This window comes from Rhodnius prolixus, unplaced genomic scaffold (genome assembly GCF_049639745.1).
Source record: "Rhodnius prolixus isolate KJV_2025 unplaced genomic scaffold, Rpr scaffold_13, whole genome shotgun sequence".
In the NCBI taxonomy this organism is placed as follows: domain Eukaryota; kingdom Metazoa; phylum Arthropoda; class Insecta; order Hemiptera; family Reduviidae; genus Rhodnius; species Rhodnius prolixus.
In genome coordinates, this window is record NW_027411583.1 from 632,556 (window position 1) to 653,164 (window position 20,609).

A 20,609-nucleotide genomic window follows, 5' to 3' on the forward strand; every position below is an offset into this window, starting at 1 on the left:
CTTTATCTGATGGATGGTACATGAAGCAATCTCCAATTACAAATCCAACATCAGACACAATTTAAAAAAACATTTAACGCACTAATTAACTACGGAATTTTGAATTAATCTGAACTAAATTGTTTTATAAATAAGTTTTAAAATCATTTTATTAAAATTAGCAACAAAAAGACACTCTCGTTAATCACACCCGGAGACACTAAAAGTACCTGGAAAATAAAAATAAAATCAATCAAGTGTAAATTATATTTAGAAATTTAAAAACTACTTAAAAGCAACAGAAAAATTAGAAATAAATGGGCAAGAAAAGCGTGTATCTTGCGAGGAAATGCAACCATTCATTCATAATTTGGAAACCACATTCAGCATCAATTAGCATGTTATTATGACGTAACGCTTCAATTGCTGGGTATCTATGTTTTTAATATACGAGTAAAGAGAAAAATTTTAAAGATTTCCGATGGTCATTTTTAAAAGTGTGAAACTTAACCAATATTCGTTCAATTTAATCCATCCCTATTAAAAATTGGTTCCTCAGGATTCAAAGAATTCAACGAATAGTGAAGATCGCACTAGTAAGTTATCCAGGGGCTTGAAAACGTTATCAACCTTTGGCAAGTGATCCGGATAGTATGGTGGCCCAGAAAATGAATTGTAAAACACGTAAACGGGCGTTGTCATGCGAATCCACTGGATCGAAACCATTCTGTTGAACAATGGCGGCTATTGGAGGCGTAACTTTATCGAGTTGTTGGGGGGGAAAAAACCACTCAGCAGTTATGGTTTAAATGGTTTTCAAAAATATATAGTGTTTGACGACATATACAGGTACTTAATTTAGATGCAACATTTCGCTACGAAGACATAATATTCTCCACCAACATCTATGTGCTTAAATCTGTAGCAGAGCTAGCAAAGAAATATGAATGTATTTAAAAGTTATATCCAATTAGAATGAATGTAAAGAAAATGATTAGAGAAGGATTACGGTGATTTTAATTTCGGTTAAGCTATAAGGATGGCAGGAATATAGAGTACTGATCCATCCATTAGTTGTAGTTTATGTAAATAGTTGTATATAGTAGAGGGATGAATGTGTGAAGCGAAGGTATTTATAAGTAAGAATGGAGAGTGAGTGATATTCTAGTGATAAGCACCTAGACAATGCTGGCTGTATGGCGGAAGCCAATGCCAAAAAAAGGGCAAAAAAACCATGGGTTTTATTGGGTATTAGCCTCTGCAGTGCTGTAAGTAAAAGAGGCGAGAGAGTTCCTACAAAATACGATTCCTGTAGCCAAAAGCAATCCATCTTTCATCACAAGTTACGAATTAGATCAATAAAATGGGTCTATTTTATTTGCGCAAGTGCAATGAAGAGAACAATGAACTAACAGTGACAATATTTGTAGGTAATTTCAATCACTTCTCATGTTAATTCATCATTCCAATACTCTTTAAAAACCATCCACAAAGTCAAGACCAGGTGCTCTGCCATACCCTGAAGCGCATGAAATTCCTAGATAGCCCTAAAAAAGCACATCAGGATGGACATCCGGCCATTAGGAAAGAATTTCCAGGCTGGAAATCCCTGCAATCAACTTTTAAAAAGCAATGCATTCACTGAAAATCACTGTTAACTGAACTGCATTAATTTTTTAAGTCGCCCCAGCAGCAAATGCACTTATTTTAAACTCACAAATGAAAAATCGTTCTAGAAAAACAAAGGGGAAATTTGCTAAAGAGCCTAAAAATACATGAAATTTAAGTAAATATTTTATTCAGTAAAACAATTTGAAAAGTTTTAAGAAAATCGTGGACTATGCTGGGATAAGCATGCAAGTCGGGTTACAGCTGCCGAAATGAGATTTCTCCGCCGGGTCGAAGGGAAAAACTAAGCGTGATAAAATTAGAAATTAAACAATAAGGAGCAGCTTAGAGGTACCAAGCCTTCGTAACCAAGTTGGAGAATCGGCAGTTGGGGTGGTTTGCCCAAGTCTGCAGGAGAAGTGGAGAGGAGAAGATTAGGTGCTTGATGGAGGCCAAATTTGAAGGCTGTAGACCAAGAGGCAGACCAAGATTGGGCTATTTGGATTACATCGGGCGATTGGCACAAAAGCGAGGTCAGACTAGGTCTTCTATCCAAAAATTGGCAAACAGGGAAGAGTACATCCTTTGGTTAAGAGCTCGACGCTGAAAGGCATAAGAGCGATGTCAAATTTCCTGCCAAAATAATACAAAATTTCAAGAAAATTTAAGTAAATGAAAGGCGCGAGAGTGTTCCCGCAAAATTGTATTAATTATTAACGATTTTTATATTAAATATATCAGAACAATTACTTCCGGTAATAATTCCATTAATATTTCACACTTTCCTCTAAACTTCTGATGATAAGTTACTGGAAAATGATGATAAAAATAAGAAATATTTTCTATAAAAAGAAAAAAAAAAGTTTCACGTTGTCACTTAGTTGACAAAAAAAGAAACCAGATCGATTGAAAACAAGCATAATCAAATAAGTAGTATTAGAAGTAAATAACGCATCATCCGTTTGCTGTGTATATATACAGTTCACGGTATGTCCGTTACAAATTGAATTAGACATCTGTAACACTAGATAATTTGCCATATTCCATTCTTATTGTTAAATTCGTTTCACAGCCGGTGGCCGGCTCAACATAGTTTTGACTATTCCCAGGCCGTCATATCCAGGGGACTCTCTATTTAGAAGTAGCGGAAGACACAGGGTTATTATATTTTTTCAAATTGTTTTCCCAGTGTAGGTTATGTCGTTAAAAAAAAAAAAAACAGGAGTTTTCTCCTGACATTTATATACGAACTAACTTGATGGAAAACCGGTGAGTGGGGGAAGGGGAAAAGAGGAAAGAAAATTGATCTTAACAGAAAGGAAATTAATGTAACGGAAATTTGTATTTTTTTTTTGACTGCCATTTCTGTAAATAATATTTTTCTAATACTTTCACAACTACACATTTTAATCTTGTACGACCTGATAAGACCAAATATAATATACAGGGTGTATACGGAGGAGTGGTCGAAACTTCAGGAGGTGATTCAGCAGCTCAAATGCAACAAAAAAATATTCTATTCACTTTGGCCTGATTCTCAATAGTGTCCAAGATATTTGCATTTTTAACTTTTCCGTCGATATTCGCGTTTTTCACCATAAAAACGGCCATAACTTTTCTATCCTTTATCCTACAACAAATCTGTTTATTCCAAACGAAAGATCATTAAATTTCCTATAAATAGGCTCGATACAGAGCCTCAAAACGTTTCTTATAACGATGACAATTTTACTTTAATGTCTAAAAAATTCGTTCTCGATGATTTATTTGTTTATTTAAATATATTATTTAATATATTATATATATTATATAAAACTATATAATATATATATAGTTTTATTTAAAAATATTATTTAAGTTTAAAACGTGCACTACTGATGAAAAACATCTACATACAAACATCTTTCGAAAGGTATACAATACATAGGGGTTATTTTTGATTAATTGCAAAAAAGTAGGCCTCAAAACAGCGTCGGCGTTATGAAAGGAATTCACCTACCATAAGAATACGAGGGTCGTTTGAAAAGTCCGTTCAAAAATAAAAACTACTTAATTTTTTAGGGTAAACCTTTTTTATTTTTCAACATAGTCTCCTTTTAGGCTTATACACTTCGTCCAACGCTGCTCTAGTTTGTTGATCCCTTCCGAATAATAGGATTTGTCCAAGTCTGAAAAATAGCTATTCGTTTCTGCAATCACCTCCTCGTTTGAATAAAATCTTTTTCCCGCCAGCCATTTCTTCATATTGGGGAACAAATAGTAGTCCGAGGGAGCCAAGTCTGGAGAATAGGGGGGATGTGAAACGAGTTGGAACCCTATTTCCATTAATTTTGCGACCACAACTGCTGAGGTGTGAGCTGGTGCGTTGTCGTGATGGAAAAGGACTTTTTTGTGGGCCAATCGTGGGCGTTTTTCTTGCAGCTCGGTTTTCAAACGGTCCAATAACGATGAATAATATGCACCTGTAATAGTTTTACCCTTTTCCAGATAGTCGATGAGGATTATTCCTTGCGAATCCCAAAAGACAGTCGCCATAATCTTTCCGGCCGAAGGAACGGTCTTCGCCTTTTTTGGGGCAGATTCCCCCTTGGTAACACATTATTTAGATTGGTCTCAGGAGTGTAGTGATGTATCCATGTTTCATCCACAGTGACGAAACGACGCTTAAAGTCCTGCGGATTCTTCTGGAACAGCTGCAAACCGTCCTTGCAACACTTCACAAAGCGTGAGCAATCGCGGCACCCATCTTGCGGATAGCTTTGTCATGTCCAAATGTTGATGCAAAATATTATGTACCCGTTCATTCGAGATGCCCACAGCACTAGCAATCTCACGCACCTTCACTCTTCTGTCATCCATCACCATATCATGGATTTAATCAATGATTTCTGGAGTAGTAACCTCAACAGGGCGTCTAGAACGTTCAGCGTCACTTGTGCCCATATGGCCACTCCGAAAATTTTGAAACCACTTATAAACTGTTCTAATCGAAGGTGCAGAGTCACCATAATGTTTATCAAGCTTCTCTTTAGTCTCCTCAGGCGTTTTGCCTTTCATAAAGTAGTGTTTAATCAACACACGAAATTCTTTTTCGTCCATTTTTTGAAAATCACTCGACTTCCTCGATTCAAACGAATGCTAAACACAAAGAAATAGACCGATCTGGCTGAAACTTGGTGTGTGTTCTTCCAAGAGATGCTACTAACTAAACATAACCTCGATACGCGCCAGTGGTGCTATCTCTCTGACTTTGCACGGACTTTTCAAACGACCCTCGTATAGACAACTGTTTGCTAAAAAGTAGTGATGCCTTGAAAAAACATAAAATTAAAAATATCTATAAAACGGAGCCGAATCGAGCCATAGTTAATATGGAATTTTTTGTTGCAAATGATGCCCAGAATCGCCTCCCGAAGTAACGGTAGTCTTAGGCTGAGAACACCCTGTATACGTAATGTGGCAGGTTCAATGGTACTAGATATAACATTGAAAATGTGGTTTGATTGACCGTGACTACCATCCATTTCATGTATAAGTCTAACGATAATAAAATACAAATGTAAATTAGACATGTTTTTTCACTAATACCTGTTATGTGCCAATAATTGGCCATTTATAATCTGCTATGAGCACAAATTACTCTAATTTGGTAATAATAAATAAATTATTACATTGGAATAACTAAATATCAAATAAAATAACGTATCACATATAACTTTAATTTAAATTAGTTTTCGAAAATCTGCTTCATATAAAAGTTTACAGGAGAACGTTTTTATTCAATATCTGAAAGTTATACTTTTTGCATATAGCAGATATTGGTTTGACAACGACGATATACTTCAGTGAAAACCCCAAAGATTAGAGATAGATAAAAAAGGTATTTTCTTCAATTAGAAAGCGATAATTGTATGAACGAATTGAAATTGTTGAAAGAGATTACGTAGTCACCACCCAAGTTAACCAGTTAACTGTTTCGACCTAAATAGAAAATCTGGCCCCTAGGTGCGTCGAACAAATTAAGCGATGACAAATATATTCGTCAAACCGAGAGTATGTTTTTGAAATGAAATTGGATTGGTGCAATTATCCCGAGTAGGTTGCAACATTACAGACTGGTATTTATGCAAATGAATCCCTGACCAGTTGATAAAATACCAACAATTTTGCAGGGAAATATCTTGGCAGGTTAGTAGCCCACGACTCAGCAATTTGGATGATCGCTAAATCTTGAACCCCGCACAGGAGCCAAAAGCTCCGCCTGTTGAATACAGGTAAATAGGGAACAAAAGGATCCTCATCCCGTTTTTTATTACCAGGCGCGCCACTTATTGCATAGTCTAGCCTAACAGAATATATGAATTCGTTGTTGATTCAGTGATGACTAATAAAAGGTAAGGAAACATTTACTAAGACTAATTCATACTATATCTTCTATTAGTTCTTTTTATTTCGACTTGGCCTCCAAAATATTCCAAACTTCTCGCAGTTTACGAATATATTTCTGTACCTCGGAGGGAAAAGGCACCTTGTCACAAAAAGTAAATTTTACAGGGGAGCCAAATAAAGATATTTTTCCAAATTCATTTTTTGTTCCACTTTTCCGGTTATACTCTTTCCTGTACTTCTCACCATAATTATTACATTAGGTACGGCCACTTTAACTCCCATATTTTAAAATATTTTACTTTCATCTCCATTGTGAAAAAATTTATGCCCATGTAGTACCTTTTACCCTTAAGTAATGAAGTATCATAGTGCTTTTTAAAAATACATAAATCGCTTAATAGTAAACATAGGACGACATAGTGCTTTACACCTGTAGAAAGAGCAACAAAAAATTTGTAAAATGATGCCAAAATCTGAAAATCGAAAAAAATGGACCATGGTGCCTTTTCCCTCCGAGGTACAGATTTTAGTTTTAACTAAAATTGCAAAATTAACTGCCGATGGTCACTGCTGAAAACGCATGACGAATATACTCGTCATAACACAAACTTTTACACTTTTTTCGTGACGAATATCTTCGTCATAAACAGTTAACTGGTTAATGAAGACGGTATGTTTACAAACAGCACGTTTTCATGTTAATAACTAGAATCTAAGGTTGGTAATAATTTAATGCCACGCACAATGACACCCCAGTGTGGGAAGGGCCCGCCGTAGAATTTTAATCCTACCCAAAAATACAGCCGTTATAATTAAATATCAGTATTTCCTATTATCTTCTCCTTGGCTAAACGCACCGTCAAGGAGCAGACAAAACCTACCCAGAAGCATTCAATGGCGGAACTGGATGAAGTGAGGAGATACTATGTTAGTTGGGTGTGTATTTGTGTGTGTTTCAAGTAATACAATCGTCACACACAGATACCCAGCTTGTTTCAATAGCTGAAGAAGGCGTGGTCACGTGATTTGTTAGTAGCCATGACTAATTAGTTAAGAAGAAGGTAAAAAGGAAAACAAACAAAGTTACTGTCCAACAAACAAACACAAGGAGATATATACTCATGCACACCACACACAGACGAACATATGGAAGCTGGTGTGGTATATGGATAGTTGCCCTCCTTACACAAATAAATATCTTGACACTTCCACTTCCGACCCCAACCGAGGACCACCTCCAAAGATATCTGCTCTCACTCCCACAAAATCTTAAATACACAGCCTCCATTATATTTTCCAGCTAGCTCTCCATTATTCTAAAAATTCAGTAAACAATTGTTTTTTGTTCACTTTAAAAATTTATCTAGTTTCCTGTTACAAAATACATTCTGTAATGGAGGCTAGAAAACACAAATTATCTATCCTCCAAAGAAAATACAGATCGCCATGAAACATAACCAAAACCATCCAATTGTGTCGAGGAACTCGTATTTTCAATTATAAGTTCATATCTAGAACAAATCACTGCTGAAATGGTTTCAAGAAAAATGAATGGTGATTAAGCGACGATAATGTCAGTGAAAGCACTAGGCAAACGTTGATTCCTGAAAAATCTTGTCATTTTGATCTAAAAGTTAGCCCACACATAATAATCGAAGTTGATGCTTTAAAGCATCGTTTCACAACCTGTGTTACGTGAAAAATAATCAATAATGGCGGACATTAAAAAAAATTAAAATTAAAAAATAAAAATACCATACGAAGTTTTTTCCTATAATTCATAAAAATTATTTTAATTAATAATATTATACAGTAAATTTGTCAATATATAATAAGGTTAGTCTGTCTCAAGATATACGAGAAAATATAATAGCACATTTAACAGGATTAAAATTGTCGGAGTATTTTCCAAAAACCGAAGAACACAAATGATAATTGGATTTTAAACCCCTTTCTATAAAGAAAATTTAGGAAAAGCTACATCATTATCAAATAAAAGATAAAGAAAATTTAATAGAATTATCATGAGACAGAACTTAAATGATAACTATGTAAAAATCTGCTTAAAGAGACTGATTGTAATGAGTAAGCTCTATCCAAGCAACATTAAATTTAATTGGTACTTACAGGTGGTTGAATGCTTAAAAGAAATTAATTTAGATGATTTGGGCACAAATATAATAATCCTAAAGAAGAATTTTGTAAATTACTTAATAATTTTAAAGAGAAAAATATGTAAGCAATTTTAATTATTTAAAAAAATTGTTAAAACTAAGATCTTAAACTTTACAAAGTTTATAAAGTGAACATTTAACAGATACCCTGTATTTCTATACAAATAAAGATAATAATAATAAAATAACACACTCGGAATAACAAATTTCACGAAATACAATCATTTTTACGAACTGGTACAATTTAGCATGATGTACTACAAAGTGAAGGTTGGGAAACGCTGCTTTAAAGGATTATCGTGGAAGCTGGCCAATCAAACAGTTCGATGGATCGAAATGTAACTGAAGGTTAGCCACACTACTGCAGTTCATGGTTAAAAGTGCATTGGAAAAGTGCAAACAAAAAACTCGTAAAGTGGATGCCGTATGATTTGAAAGATTTGTTAAAATATTAAGTGTGGAGTTTAGCTGTTCATTGCATTGGCCAACTTCCCAAAGATGGAACTCTATTAAAAAACAAAAACATGGGGTTATAGCAGTCGAAGTCTAGAGTTATTCAAAACAATTTTTTTTAAAAAAATCGATGAAACCGTGAATGCAAAGAGATACTGTCAAAAAAAATCAACGAAAATGTACCGGAGATTACGGTAACCAGATGGGTTAATCGACACGATCAAATCCTTATTGCATGTCAACGACCACGCGTTTCAAAAATTGACCTCCAAAATTAAATGAAATAGAGTTCATAGTTTGATTTTTAATAAAGAAACTTTTGACAGAACAAACTTTAAAATCAATTTTCATAAAAATGTCGTTAAAATGAAACGGAAGGTCTTTAAGGTTCTACTGATGCTAAAAATAAATCGAGCAATAGATTCACGCTTCCGGTAAAGCGAATTCTTAATTTAATTCTGATTTAATATTAGACAAGTAAGAAAACCATACAAAGCTGTTAAATGAAGATAGAGGAACTATCCCAACTCGCCTACCGGAATTCACAAAAGTTAATTTTTCTGTTAAGGCTTTTATGCGAGTAATTAAAAAAAAGAAGTAAGTTAAATACAAATGGAATCTTTTCAGAGAAAATTAGTAGACAACTGAGACCCCTTCCAGGAAATGAACCTTTCCGGTCAAGCCGTTTTAATCAAAGACCGCATAAACATTATTTAAGTGGTAGATCTATAATTTTCCACTAAAAAAGACATACTAAAGAGTTGCACTTCCTCAAAAGATCGCTAAAATGTACGAGGGTCGTTTGAAAAGTCCGTGCAAAGTCAGAGAGATAGCACCACTAGCGCGTATCGAGGTTATGTTTAGTTAGTAGCATCTCTTGGAAGAACACACACCAAGTTTCAGCCAGATCGGTCTATTTCTTTGTGTTTGGCATTCGTTTGAATCGAGGAAGTCGAGTGATTTTCAAAAAATGGACGAAAAAGAATTTCGTGTGTTGATTAAACACTACTTTATGAAAGGCAAAACGCCTCAGGAGACTGAAGAGAAGCTTGATAAAGATTATGGTGACTCTGCACCTTCGATTAGAACAGTTTATAAGTGGTTTCAAAATTTTCGGAGTGGCCATATGGGCACAAGTGACGCTGAACGTTCTGGACGCCCTGTTGAGGTTACTACTCCAGAAATCATTGATAAAATCCATGATATGGTGATGGATGACAGAAGAGTGAAGGTGCGTGAGATTGCTAGTGCTGTGGGCATCTCGAATGAACGGGTGCATAATATTTTGCATCAACATTTGGACATGACAAAGCTATCCGCAAGATGGGTGCCGCGATTGCTCACGCTTGACCAAAAACGAAATCGTGTGAAGTGTTGCAAGGACGGTTTGCAGCTGTTCCAGAAGAATCCGCAGGACTTTAAGCGTCGTTTCGTCACTGTGGATGAAACATGGATACATCACTACACTCCTGAGACCAATCTAAATAATGTGTTACCAAGGGGGAATCTGCCCCAAAAAAGGCGAAGACCGTTCCTTCGGCCGGAAAGATTATGGCGACTGTCTTTTGGGATTCGCAAGGAATAATCCTCATCGACTATCTGGAAAAGGGTAAAACTATTACAGGTGCATATTATTCATCGTTATTGGACCGTTTGAAAACCGAGCTGCAAGAAAAACGCCCACGATTGGCCCACAAAAAAGTCCTTTTCCATCACGACAACGCACCAGCTCACACCTCAGCAGTTGTGGTCGCAAAATTAATGGAAATAGGGTTCCAACTCGTTTCACATCCCTCCTATTCTCCAGACTTGGCTCCCTTGGACTACTATTTGTTCCCCAATATGAAGAAATGGCTGGCGGGAAAAAGATTTTATTCAAACGAGGAGGTGATTGCAGAAACGAATGGCTATTTTTCAGACTTGGACAAATCCTATTATTCGGAAGGGATCAACAAACTAGAGCAGCGTTGGACGAAGTGTATAAACCTAAAAGGAGACTATGTTGAAAAATAAAAAAGGTTTACCCCAGAAAATTAAGTAGTTTTTATTTTTGCACGGACTTTTCAAACGACCCTCGTAGATTCTTTTCATACTTTTAGTGAAGTTATAGATATTCAATCAAGAAAATTGCAATTAACTGAGAAATCGGTTCAGTAAATTGTCCATTCCGAATATTTGCTTTAAAAGATTATTTAGAGAATATCAGTTCTCTTTCGTTTTGTTTAAATAAGCAACTACGAACAAACATAGAGGGCTAATAACAGTTCTTTTGGTTAAAACTATAAAAAATAATAATATATTTTTGTGTCTGTAACGAGAGAACACCGTTTGGTGGGTAGTGCAGTAAAAAAGGACTCCAGGTGCCATTGGAAAAATAAACTAAAATAAAACTGAAAAACAAAGGTTTCGTGTTCAGGTATCCTCAAAAACGATTATTTCAATTAAAAACGAAAATTCAAAATTGAAACCCTGCGTGATTCACACCAAAAGAGAAAGAGAAATGTAAATAACCTACCCATGTTTCTCTAAGTCTAGGCTCATCTTCTTTAAGAGATACTGGGTCCATTTGATTTTCAAACAGTTCAGCATTTAATGCTCAAATGGGACAATAAAGTAATAAAAGTACTACTGCACGCTATCTGGAATAAGAATACTGTAACAGGAGAAAATGGAACTATTTCCAGTTCATAATAAAAAAAAAACAAAAAGAAAAATGAACCGAAAAAAAAATAAATAAAAAGTATGTGTCCAATAGTAGTTTGGATGGGTTATGACAAACTCGTCTTCTAAGAAAGAACTAAACATCTCCAAGACATCATTTTCACTTGGCTTGCAGGAAAAAGTTATATTTCTTTTCTTTTCTGAAACCCCGATACCCTTGTCAGTCAATCAGTAAAGAGAAGAAGGACCACCAGCGTCTACAAACAGAACATTAGTTGAAATCTTTGTGCGCATATGTCACTTTCCAGACGCTTCTACTATCCGGCAATTTGTTATACTTTTCTAGTGTATAAACGCATTACTTGAATTCACTAAATATCCATAACCAAAGCAAACTACTATTTGAACAGACAATTTTAAAGTAATTTCGCACTAAAGCAGTATTTAAAGGGTGTAATTTCTATTTTGTAAATGTTTGGTTCATACAATATAAAATGGTCATTGAAATGGTGAAAAATACAAAACAGAAGTTTTGTTGAACCAAGGAGAGTACGAATATAATTTTATGGAAAAAGGAAAATTTCATCTCTGAAACCTGAACACCAAAATATATTGCTTCAAAAACTCATATTGTCAGAAATGTGCACTTGCAGTTTATTTGAAAGGATTAAACCATAAGTGCCATCAGATGAATTGCACTTTCTATGCACTTAAAGATAAAAACAATCATAATAACACAGACCATAAGTATTATGAAGATTGGGCAAAGTTTAAATTAAGCCTGTATTAATTTAAGGCTCTGTAATTAGGACCGTTTCTAAAATAAATATGAAGAAAATCTACTCTCCGTCGAGAAAAAGATTTATAGAAGAATATAATATATGGTACAGTGCTAGAAGGTCACATTTGGAGGCAAAAGACCAACTTGAAACTGTAACGGCTCTACTAACAGTATAAAGTCTTGCAAATAATTAAAAACTGAACACACTGCCCCGGATGTGGCTGACTGAGCAGTTTTATGGTTTCAGACGAGCTGGTCGTCCACAGCTTAGATGGATGGTTGGCGTGAGAGAGGATTCAGATGATTTGATGGGAGTAAGGAATGAAATAGCAGTTACTGGATAAACATAAAATATGTTTAGGTTTAAACGCATCAAGAACCACTTATTTAAAAGAAAATATAATTATACCATTATCCGGGTCACAATTATAACCTATACTTCGACTTATGTTTATTTGAGGAGTGATTAAAAAGCCAAACTAAAACAAATCATTTGTTGTCCCCTTAAATCTGTTAGTTAGTATTTGTTCATTTATTGTAGGCGTTTGTACAGTGTGCAGTATAAACGTGTGAATTCTGATAGTTGATGAATTATATTCTAGTGATAGCCTTCTGTGAACACCAAACCAAGTATTTTGTGAATGTTAGGATAGGATATTATTTATACAGTCTTTTTTTATTAAAATAAAAATAAAATACATTTCTGGGTGTACAAAATAAATTATAAAGACATCTGCCATGGTCAATGACCGTCGGCGGAAATTAGGATAGAATATCCTAACATAAAATGCTAAGACCAATGAATTGGATTGTGTATGTGTAAGATGATGAGTAAAAGCTAGAGATTGCCTCTGGGATCTCAAGAAGTTTTAAACTATTGAAGATCCTGCACATATTGTACGAATGTATGGGAGGTTAGCATGTGCTGTTAGTAATGTCTGGCACAGATATCTCCAAAAATGCCAAGTACCCGGACGTACACTACTCCCTCTTAGACAGGTTACCCTATCCTTAATAGATAACAGAGATGGTAATGATTACAAAGACTAGAAGCTATTTGTAAACACAAAAAACAAATGACATTGAATGATTACCTTAGGTGTATGTTACATATTGAAGGTTAGTAAGCACTTCTTCTTAAGAACAAACGCCTATCCAAAAAAGGGGACCACCCAAAAGTAGGATGTTTCAAACAGTACGCTACTACTGTACAGACAAAAAAAAGTCTCAATTTAATGTGTTTAAGCGTTAGTTAGTTGTGATGAATTGTAAATGTTGTCTGAACAAGGAGAAAGTTTGTTCGGTATACAAAATAAAGAAAATGACCAGAATGGCAACTGTACCTGTTTTCTCGCCTACTCACAAAATATTTTTGTGACAATTGTTCCTAGAAAACGTTGACCCTTATACAACTTTGTTACCAAACTTGGTATAATGAATACTCTATTGAATACTGTTCAAGTTTGGAAGGTTGTACATTATGTTCACAACATTTATTAACATTCTTAGATCTCTCTTTTAAGATACTCATGCAATCAATTTATTTTAATTTACAACGCAATAATTGTAGTTTATTAATCTCAAAGGGCTGACCACAACTTATTACTGTGCTCACAAGAAGTGGTTAAAAGGATAAAATGCAACTATTCTTCGAAGTTCATACCCTATAATTTTTTTAGTTTTAGTTGAGCTGCCATTTGTAACAAAACTTATATCAGTAATTATATTTTAATGTATAAACTCACCTCTAATTGCAATCACAATCTCATATAACATCCTAACTGACTGATTTTATTTTCAATTTGTTTAAGAAACAAAACAAAAAGCAGAATGAAGCTTAAATGATGATATACAACAATTTCTTTAGAAGTTACTTAATTTCATGATATATTCTTTCAAGAATTTGAAAAATTACGAAAGTAATGATTATTACAGTAGAGATAACAAATCATATCGCGAAGAAGAGAGTAATGTAACTGGTTTTATGCAATGCTTTAATCGAACTATATCATCTAAGTTTGGGATATCGATTAACAACATCGATTAAATATCGTTGTTTATATAAACTTATTTAGAAACAAATCCCTACAAAACAAACACATTTATGCATATGTATATTTTGTTTATGCAAGAAGAAATTAACTTCTATCCTTTAGCAAGGAGTTTAGGCATGATATCAATGTTCTGATGGTTCTTGGTGACCAGCCTAACCTACTCGAATGGTTAACCTACTTCTTTTAGGATTAACAGTGTACATTCGAGTTGTGGTCCCGTTTAAAAAGCTAAAAAGTGCAATATTTCATAGAATGGCCTTTTACTAAAATTTCTAAAAGATAGCGAACAAAATCTGTGCTCATATGAAATATAAAAATAAACTTGCTTCAGACTCAAATCTCATACATATGTAATTGCTGTGTCCATGCAGTAAAGCTGGAAAGTCTTCTTTCCAAGTATTTTAAATTTTCAAGGGATCTGATTTCTCAAGAATTTATGCTCTAAAGAAAAAAAAATCCAGAATTATGAGAAAGATCTTGAGAAATAAGATATAAAAAAACTCTTACAACAATATCCATTATAGAATTTCTAAAAGCAATAAATTTGATAAGAATTTGTGTCTTATCATAGAAAAAAAGATTTATCATTAATATCAATTTTTTATCAAGGGACTACTGAGAGAAAACTTATAACTAATATCTATCAAAAATAGGCTTTATCAATAATGCAACAAACTTAATCTTTTTGTAGAGTAAATATTAATTAATAATTAAAATATTAATTCATTTTATGTCCTTATTCAGATGTTTTATAAATAGAAGATAAAAGACAAGAACGGAAAACAGCTTCCATTGAAAGAATACAAATATATTGAGTTAAAATAGATGAGAATGATACATGTTTGAAGATCCAAATATTGGGACTCATTTCCTGTCAGCAGGAGGTCTACTGCAGGCCTGCCAAAGATAGAATGATGGTACCAATTTCCAGTGAGGGTGAGAAATGACCACCAAGAAGAGCTGACCAACCAGCTGGACTACATCTTGGTGTACCATGCATACAGTCAGCCTCTCACTTATACGAGTATGCCCACTTTAAGTATATGTATTTGTTGCTATATTTAAATATCTGTAACGTTAACCATTCTTAAAATAAATGTTTTTCTATTCTTTAATTTTCTCTCTTTTATTCCCTCCACTGTTGACAGGTGCTGCAATTCATGTTTATAATTGCTTGATGCAAATTCAACATTTTTATTTTTAGCAGACACACCCTTCATAAATTATGTATATTCATTTTTTAATTTCATTAGTTTCTTGTCATTTCTAATCATTTTATTTTTTTAACTGTGTCTCACATTATTTAATTGGTTTAATTATATAATGACAATAATTGAAACAATTTAGAAAAAGTATCCTGCTGTCACCAGATGTAACAGCAATTTAAAGTTACTACGAATAAAACCTCTGTTTAACTACTAGCTTACTGCATGGTAAACTATTTATTTAAAAAAAAAACTGTGATTCAAAGAAATAGAACACTAACCAGAAAGCTAAATGCAAAAGTACTTTTAAATTCAATAAAAGTAATTTTAAAAAAGGAAGATATGTCACTTTGACCACGACTTCTTTGCAGAGATCATTGGTGCCATTAGATTAGACTAGGGCGGCCTCAAGGCCTACGCCACTGCGCCCTTTTGGATCTATTGTGGCTCCCCTCACTCTAAAGCTCACCCTCCAGACCTGTCCTTTTAATCAGACTCTTGATGCTGGAGAGCGGCTCTTGGGTAAAGCTCACAGGCCTTGGTTTTTCCTCCCCGAGAAAGTAACATCCTTACAAGCCCCTCATACTGACACAACACGAGCAGTGCCGTTTCCTCCTCTTCCTGACAGAACCTACAGAGGCTATCATCTGCCAGGCCCATGCGATGCATATGTTTTCTGAGCTGCAGTGGCCAGTTAATAGGCCTACAATCATTCTTATAGCCCCACGGCCTTGACGGATTAATTCTGCAGTCAGCCTCGGCGAATAGCCTTTAATAAACTCCTTCGCCTGTCTCTGCCCAGTGGTGGCAAGCCACCACTCCTGAGACCTACTCTGCACCCATAAGTGAATGGTCGCAGTCCATTTGGGTCGGCCGAATTGGGTCGGCCTCCAGCTCCTCGTATAACTCTTGATACGCTCCACCATGCCTGACGGTAATGGGAGCTTGTCCTATCATAAGCCTAATGACAACGGCCTTTGCAACGCCTTGAATATATATGTGCAATGGGGGCAAATTTAATCAAACCTCCAAGGCCGCAGTAGGGGAAGTCCTCATGGCACCAGTGACACTCATTAAATGCTGTTGCAAATATCTTTTCAGATGGTGTATTACTGAATAGCCATAGACAAACTGTAATTACAATCTTCACTGTCCAAACCTGTATGTTAGTCAACCTTCGGTAACCGGGTCATCCGCAGTTTCTGGTTTATTAAAGAAGAGAACAGCACCTAATTTAGCCTTTCTCTGTTCCTTTACTTCTCATTTCCTTTATCATAAGCTCATGAACTTAAAAAATTTTGAAATGTTTCTTTAAATTTGCTTTAATGTGGCTACAGGTAGGGAAACTGCATTTAAATATCACAGAGGTGATAAATGAACTGGAATCTTATAATCTTTGTTTGTTGAGGAAAGATTGTTTATTTCACAATTGTAAATAACAAAAACAAAAATACCTCAATTCTTCACAAAAAAATTATAAAAGTGCCAGATCTAAATTGAGAATGATCAAATTCAAATCAAAATGTGACAAGATTTAACACAGGAAAAACCTGTAATAGATAATATCTATATTATGATTATGATGGCATATTATGATGGCACCCAGGATAAGAGTTGCTTGCGGCTGAGTTCAGGTGGGTGACAAATTTTCTAGTTCTATAAAGTGGAGAAATGTACTCGATGAAGTGGAAGAGAATACTTGTAGGTTAGATATTCTTATCAGTATATGTAATGAAACATGATCACCTTGCAATCTAAGTGGATTTTGGTCGTAAAAAGACATCTAACGGCTAAAATGTGTCAACTTGCTACATTTTATTCAATTGAATGGTTATCTATTGATGAAGCGTATGGAGTATGAACACCATTGGCTAACAGTCATCGTTTGAAAATAGCAAATTGTCTTCTAAAAGTGGTCGCATTTTTGTAAGAAAAATTAATCATTCAAGGATAAAGATCTGATAGGACGACTTCGGTAGTGGAGCCATTTGCATAGAATGGATAGACAGCATGACTTCAGAAAAGCTATGAAGAGTACCCTTTAGGGAAAAGGCTTACATTGACCAGATGTTGAGGTCGACATGGTAACTAAGAAGAGGAGTCAGTGGCTGAGGAACTCATGATCGAGAAGGCTTGCATATTTAGTTGAGAGTGGCCAAGATAAAAGTAGCATAAGGAGTAGAAGAATATAACATTTTACTTTTTTGGAAGACTTCCTCATGTTTGCAACATCTTTTTAAATCCGAAATATTAAAAATAAACTTAGCAATCATGAGATGCATTGGTAATGTACTTTTGAATAAAGTTTATGTTAACAATTAAATGTTTAATGTAAAATTGGAAATAATGAAAACAAAAATGTTAATAGTAGGATGTTAAATGCAGTTCATAAAAATGTTATAGGAGTACCAGATCTAAATTGAGAATGACCAAATTCAAATTAAAATAATAGGTTAAGCAAAAAAAAAATAAGTTGATAAGTTTTGGAATTTAATAAGTTAATCGCTTGGAGACAAAATAATTCAAATCATTTCCATGCTATTTTTATGTACGCATTTTCAGATTCTTAACTAATTTTCTAAAATTGATCTCATTCTTAAACACATAAAATATTATGCTTAGCATTTCATTCTTGGAGTATTTCTAATAAGATTGTTGTCCTAATATGAAATTTAATCTGGTAAGTGTAAACGATATTGATTCTTCAATCGTAAAAATTAACAATTACTTGAAGATGATAGCTTGACTTGTTGATGGCATTTCTTGAACATATTTGAACATAAGCTTAAGGAGGAGAAACTCAAATATGGCAAATTGTTGTACTGAACTAAAATGCACATTTTAAACGAAGAACAACATAATTGCTAATTAAATCTTCGTAAAAATAATTCCAAATTCTCCATATATTGAACAACACATTCAATTTATTCAATTAAATTCCAAAATGCAAAACTAAATTCAAAAATCCAAGATCTAAGATTTTTACTAACCATTTCTTATGTTTTAAATGATAATTGATTCAGCTTTCAAATTCCAGGTTTCCACTAAATTACATTCTTGAAAAACTTATTTACACAAAAAATTAATGATATTTTTATTAACCACAGAACGTATAATCTCATTTATAATATAATTTTAAAAAGCTCTTAATTAATTAAATATAATTGGAACACTTCTAGAATGACGTCATTGCAACTGCTTTCATAGGAACTTGTAGAAAATGTTATATAAAGATTTAGACTTATTACTTTTATAAAAAGACAAATTATATAGATATAAATTCTAAAATAATAGTAGTAAATAATAAATAGAGTAATTCCAAATTTTAATTTTTTGTGTGGATGAAACAAAAATAAAGTTTAATACTATATATAAAGTCTATAAATTTGACATTTAAATTTTTTTTATACTTAATTATATTTTCATTATTATTACATTAATGATTATTGAATACAATTATTTTATTTAATATAGAAACAAAATAAGTTTAATATATTTAAGAAAATATAATATATGTATTCTTAAACTCTTTTCCAATGCCACTTGTTCCCTCGGTAATGCCCATTGTGTGCCAAGATAAATGAAGTACTTTCACAATAATTATTAGCCTGTTAATTAAAGTTATTTTCAATAATCTGCGAAGAAAATCCTTAAATAAAATATGACGAGAATTCATTATTAGTACCTTTTTTTAATAGTTCTTTGTGTTTCAAATTAAATTTGGGTAGACTGGATCAGAAACATCCAATATGGCGAGAATAAATTTTAATTAAATTTTTATAGATTAATTTTTTTTTATATGTGTGACTTAGTATATTAATTAGAAGGTACGTAATCTTTAAAAACAAATTATTGTTGATTTGAATAGATTGGAAAAAATCTCAAATTTTGACTGCTAGATAGAAGATAGAATAAGGAATGAACAGTTCAGATAAAACATTTCTCATCATATTACAGAAGCAGTATTACTAAATCAATGCATAAATGTTACTACTGAACAGAAATTTTTAATTAAACTTAAATGAGTTAATGGTAGAAAAATTATTGCCAATTACATACCATAATTTTTTTAAATTTTTTGTCGAAAGCTTGACTAGCTAGGTCATCTCCAGGGCTTGATGAAAATTATCTGTTTTACATTGTGGCTTCTGTCCTGACTGTTTAAGCACTCTTGAGTTACTCGCAAACTTTCTATTTAAACGGGTAGTTGTTCTATTTTTCTAAAAGAAGAAAAACCACATTACCTTCAGAGAAAAATAAAATAGTAATAGGAAGGGAAATTATTTTCTTTAAAGGATGTTTGAATTCCTGAATTACAAAGTATTGAAAGAAACTATAATGTACTACATAACTATATAGTTCTTATAATAGTTCTTATTAGATAAGGCAATTCGAATCTACCACAAAAACTACATATTTTACTGATTATCGTCTTACTAATCTGCGATTTGAGTGAACAATTTTTTTTCGCAGTAAAGCTAAATTCCTATTAAATATATCTGCAGTTTTAAAACTGATTTTGTAGAAATATTTTGAAATACGTTTCTTCATTGTAGATGGTGAATTGTGCAGTGACATTATCTGATGATGTGCTTTAGTTTGTGAAGATCAAGCTTGCTTCACTCTGTCACCTAAGGTAAGAAGAGCCTTCTTGTTCTCATTGATTACTTACTAGAACAAATTATTTTTACTGAATCAATATGAAGTAATTGTCATAGATGGATTTTCTTACTATCATCAATACCCACTATATCCCTTCATTGAGGTTAATATTATTACTTGATAACTGTTGAAACCAAGAAATTTATAGGTTATAAAAACTTACCTGATAGGATAGAAACAATTGAACTTGCACATGTCTCTAGCGTTGATTCAACTCGCCCGCACTTAAGATCATCCTATTCAATTTTTATTCTTTACTAACACTTCGCACAATTTGTAAAAGTAAAAAATCACACAATGTTTTTTACTTCCCTCCGGCAGATTACAAAAGACAGTTGACAAATAGAATAAGAATAACATACTCTGTTCCCTCCGCGAGAAAGGTTAGTCTATTTGGAAATAATAATGGAATTAGGATATCACATGAATATTTCTTAGTAAGTGAGACCTCTAGTTGCCAGCTTTGATACTACTTTTCAGTAATCACAGCATAGCTTACCAAATTGAAACTACACTTTAATATTAGAGAATCGGATGAAGTTTATTCTTACACTATTCAAGAAAATTTGTGGTTTATACTTTACTCTTTGGCATAAGATTGGGCCAAGGATTATATATTCTGGTAAAAACTAATAAACATATC

The 20,609-nt window shown here is 33.5% G+C and overlaps 1 protein-coding gene and 1 long non-coding RNA gene across 2 annotated transcripts in view; both read right to left on the minus strand.

Annotated features, from left to right (window-relative positions):
* LOC141447839 (uncharacterized) overlaps nt 1-14,026 on the minus strand; it is a 158,503-nt gene extending 144,477 nt beyond the window's left edge. The window contains exons 1-2 of the transcript XR_012454614.1: nt 13,791-14,026; nt 1-209 (exon numbers count right to left, since the gene is read on the minus strand). The gene's annotated coding sequence lies outside the window, so the exon portion shown is untranslated. The remainder of the gene's footprint in view (nt 210-13,790) is intronic.
* Nucleotides 14,027-17,769: 3,743 nt separating this feature from the next.
* Nucleotides 17,770-20,388, minus strand: LOC141447841 (uncharacterized). The gene is made up of 3 exons (XR_012454616.1): nt 20,130-20,388; nt 19,364-19,524; nt 17,770-18,912 (listed from the first exon to the last, which is right to left on the minus strand). It is a non-coding gene; the product is annotated as an uncharacterized lncRNA (long non-coding RNA).
* Between the last annotated feature and the right edge of the window lie 221 nt (nt 20,389-20,609).